Here is a 4,958-nt window from a genome sequence, read left to right as displayed (position 1 = left end):
GGAGACACAGAATCGGAAGCAGGCTCCAGGCTCTGAGCTGTCAGCACAGTGTCTGATGTGGGGCTTGAACTCACAAACAGCAAGATCATAACCTGAGCCAGAGTGGGACACTCAACCGACTGAGCCACCTGGGTGCCCCATGGAGATTTAAAAAATAAAATGTATATTCTGGAAATCGTGTCCATTTTCTGAAAGATTCATCTTCAGTTCAGATCATTGCAGAAAAACTACTGTGGGTCATGGATGTTACTTTTCAATCCCTGGGCATCCTGAGGCCCTCAGAATGAATACGACACACACACATCATGCAGCAGTGCCCATATATGTAAATAGCACATAGGAAACTAGAAAACTGTGCATCTACCCTGACTGAGAACTAAACAAAGATTAACACGTTAATATGTAATTGTGTCATGAGGCATCCTACAGACTGTTAAACTCCACACAATATCAAGGGATCATTAACCATGTTTCTAATAATGACTTTATCTTGGGGGGTTTATGTCATAGAAAAAACTCTGGGCTCCTAGCTTGGCACCGGTCAACTGAGTGACCAGGTTAAGTCCCTCAACCTTGATTTCATCATCTGTGAACAGAGATTTCTGCCCAGCTTACGTCCGCCACTCATCACCCAATCTGCACCTGGCAGACCTCTCACGGTACAGGTCATGTAATTTAAGTGAGGAGCACAGGGGCGCCTGGGGGGCTCAGTTGTGTCCGACTTGATTTCAGCTCGGGGCATGATCTTAGGGTCATGGGGTTGAGCCCCGTGTCGGGCTCCGTGCTGACAGTGTGGAGCCTGCTTGGGATTCTCTCTGTCTTTTCCTCTGCCCTCCCTTGCTCACTCTCTCTCCAAAATGAAAGAAATAAAAATTTTTAAAAAATTAAATGAGGATGACGTACAGGTGACCCCAAAAGTATAGTGGATGGAACCATTGATGCAACTTCTAGAACATAAGCAAATGCAGCTTACTGAAAACACAGGGAGACTGACTGGAGAGGGATAAAGTCTTTGTTACTTTGAAGTGTTTGCTGAGATACCCACACTGGAGACACCGTGTGCGCACGTTCTCCACACCACGTGCACCTGCTACCACACCGGCACGTGCACCGACGGCGTCCGTGACACAGAGCCGGCTGACAGCCCGCAGACCGTGCTCCCGAGACGACAGAGTGACCACGGCTGGGGCGGCACCTGTGCAGGGAGTGTGCCTCGTCCCTGCCGCCCTGAGGGGGGAGGGCGTCGCTGGCTTTAGTTTATAGATTCCGAAGGTGAATCTTCCCTCCATCTTTGGTTAAGGCCTTGCTCCTTCATCCCAGGCAATCCTAATATTCACGAGGCACTTGGACCCTCGTCCCAACACCTTCACGTCTCCACTTGAACAGAAGTCTTCTTGTTCAGTTATCTGTTTTGCAAATTTCTTTTTCTTGGGGGCGTCAGCTCTGCTCCTTACGGACTGAAGCTTTCCTAAAGGCAGGGCTCCCCCTCCTCGGACTCCCTCCCCGTGCCCTGTGCGCATGGCTTTCAGTGAGGCTCTTTTCCCGTGAGCTGCTGTAGGGGCTCCATCTCTCAAGGACTTGGTCTAGTGAGGGAGACGGAGCATCAGGCGGTTGTTAGCACCGGTGCCAGAGGGACCCGACGCCAACGACCAGGGCGGTTTCCTGTGGTCACTCAGGACGCCACACTGTGGAAAGGACCAATGCCTGATTCTCCCAGACCCAAATACGGCAGCACAACACAAAGAACTGGTCTTCCCTCCTGCCCGAAGGGGCTCCAGATTCAGGATGAGCTCTGCAACCCGCGGGGTTTGTAGCTATCAAGCCACAGATGAGAAAAATCAGTTTTTGTTTCCAGAGCAAGATCTGTCCCTACATGTTTTCTAAGTCACAGTGATTTAGAGGAGGGACTGAATTCGGTCTCAAAGTTTGCTTCTCTAGCCTCCGCTTACCCTGGGACAGACAAGCACGCGCTGTGTGGTCTGTCAGTCTGGCGGGGAAGGTCCCCTGCCTGACATTCGCCGCCTGGACCGTGTGATAGATCTGCAACCACACGAGAATGTTCCATAGTTTGCCCCCCACCCCCTCGGTATGAACCACTGAGAACACATCGCAGCTTAGCTGTTCTGCTTGATCCGAGCACAGGAAGCGCGGCCCCCACGTCACTGAAGTCACAGGGTGGGGCCGCTCACCACTGGACGTCCCCTGACAGAGCTCCTGCCACCACTTACCTTCTTACTCAGGTTAAAAGTTGACGGCTGTCAAGATTACCAAAATCCAAGCCCTTGGAGAAAGTCCAGGCCGGAAGGGAAGAGCCCTTCTGAATGAAAGAGGTCACGGCTTTGCTGTCTGCCCTGCCCGAACCGTAAACCGCCCCAGGTCTCAGGAGGGCCAAGCTGATGTGCCACGGACACCCGTCCCTGACAGCAAGCCACCGCCACTGCCTTCACGTGGATGGACCCGTGCTGTCCCCGGTCATTTGCTCGGCTGCTCCGGTGTGCACACGGTGTGCTCTCCAAACCTTATGAGAACACAAATTACTCTCTTGGTTTTGTTTTTCTTCATGAAAACCCCAAAATTTGGGCAGTTAAAACATTGTTAAGGACAAAAGGCACAAGATTCTACTAATCAACCATGGATACTCTTTCCTTTTTTTTTTCATATATTTAACGCAAAGATCTGAAACCTCATAGTGTACAAAACCAAACATTAAAGAAAGTGGCTGTTTTACAAAAAGACATTGTAGATTAATATAAAACTGGAAATCAACTAAATGCCAGCGAACATTCTGGAAAGATCCATGATCCATAAAGCGTATTTGAACATTACAGTTTCTTCTGCATTAAAAAAAAAAAAAAAAAAAAAAAAAGATGGCCTCATGACTTCAACACATTTCTATGTTCATGGCTGTGTCTGAACCTTATGAAAAAAAATCCAATTGAATCTTCAGATGTTGTTTTTAACAGAGACTTAACTTTTTTCTTCTAAAATGACTCTCCTTGTTAAAGAGAAAAGACAATTGTGTTCGGTCATTGCTTGCTTGTCTCTCATTCAGAAAGTGTCACAGCTGCTGGGGGGTGGGGAGGCGGTTTCCATGTGAGGCGAGTGAATCAGGACCCCTTCCTAACCTTCTGCAAGACCCCGCCTGTAACACCAGTCTTCAAATCACCCGTTGCAGTAGTTTCAAAGTTTAGAAGGATTATGGCTGCAGCCCAGAGTACCACGATGAAACTTACTATCACAACAGCGAAGCACAACTTTAGAGAATATCGTTTCAGGAGGCAGGACGTTTTACGGTGACTCACAGGAGAGAGGAACATACGCGGATGACGGGCGGCTTATTTCAATCAACGTAGCTCTGCTCTGAAAAACTTTGTGCTTTCGGCCCACTGCACTTTCCAATCAAGTTGAGATTTAAGAAGTGAGCTCGGAGGGAAAATGTCAGGGACAAATTTGGGAACGTGGGCTCGCAGCTGAAGGTACGTGCTGTTGTGGGAACGGACGGTGTGCAAACACTTCCCAGGGAAAGGGCTCTTTTCCCCACATGTACTTTGACCTCTTCTCTGCACTGGACAGTGGATGAAATTTCTGTTGAGACAAAACTAGAAACAGGGGCCCTTCGCCGCCCAGTAACGACTTAAAAAAAAGCTTTCTAGTCCCAGCTGACAAATTCTTAAAGAAATTCCTTCATGAAAACATAGCTCAAAGCCCAGAGTCCGGAGGTGAACCCACCACACTCAGGGTTCAGGGCAATGAGGCGACGCGGCAGAAAGCCGGACCCGCAGCCCCAGGGCCCACATGTGGCAGACACTGTGCAGAGGCCACGACTGGGCAGCTGGTGTCTGGTGGGGGGCAGTGGAGGGATGTGTCCGTGGAGGACGTCTTTAGGGACACCGTGTGGCAGAAGGATCAGAGACTGTTCTCACTTCAGAGAACAGAAGGAGGACCAGATGGGAGAAGAGCCACGGGACAGCCAGGGGAGTCGGTAGTGAGCCCCTCGTCACGCAAGTGACGAAGGAGCTGGAAAGCTACTTAACGGACCTGTGTGCGTGTACAGCGAACCATAGGTCCCTTCCGACTCCCGATAGCGTTTTTCAGGCCCTGGAATACCGTTCAGAGCCGATCTGGACAACTATTCCCAGAAAATGAGTGATACAGCTTCGGGAAAGAACGCGGTATTTAAGGCACCTCCCCGGGCTCTCTTCAGAGGACCCAGCTGGAGGCAGATGGGAGGGGGGCACTTCACGGGAGAAGCCCCCTCACCCTGAAAGCTTCGAGGGGCCGTGGTCCGTCTTACCTGCGTCAGTCAAATGCGCCCTATCATGTGCTCTCCGGGCCGGACACGTGGCCTGATGCGGACGCAGCCCCCACCCCCGGGTTATCAGGTGTAATAAGGGAACAATCGTACATTGTGGCTAGTGTGAAGTCCCCCATTTGGATGTAAACAAGTTATTGGCTTCATGGAAAGTCTACTCACGCAGATGGGCAGAATGCACCATTAAAACGCCGGGCACGGGATCTTTAAGTGAGGCCTCACTGTCATGTAGTCCCTGGACCCCAGCCAAGGTGGCTCTAATAAAATCAGGATTTATGCGGGGCAACCAAACGCCCAGATCAGGGTATTGGGGGGAACCTTGTTGCCGGGAGACCAGCGTTTCCGGGCACCTCAGACCCTCGCTCTGTGGCTCGCGGCTACGGGGCGGCAGAGACTCGGACGGGCACACTCGTCAGGCCGGGTATAAAGGTAAAAAACTTTATGAACTTTGTACTGTTTGAAAATATAAAATCCAATAATCAGACAACACTCCTTAGAAATGTGAATTTGTTGTTTCTCACAAAAAATATAAAAATATTCCATGACTTTTGACAAAGTGCAACTTGTTCCTGCCATTTTTGGGCTCCCTTTCCACACTTACGGGTTTTACCTCCATCTCAAAGGAACAACTGAAAGGCATCAGTTC

This window comes from Prionailurus viverrinus, unplaced genomic scaffold, assembly GCF_022837055.1.
Source record: "Prionailurus viverrinus isolate Anna unplaced genomic scaffold, UM_Priviv_1.0 scaffold_53, whole genome shotgun sequence".
Classification (NCBI taxonomy): Eukaryota; Metazoa; Chordata; class Mammalia; order Carnivora; family Felidae; genus Prionailurus; species Prionailurus viverrinus.
Note: the sequence above shows the minus strand (reverse complement) of the source record.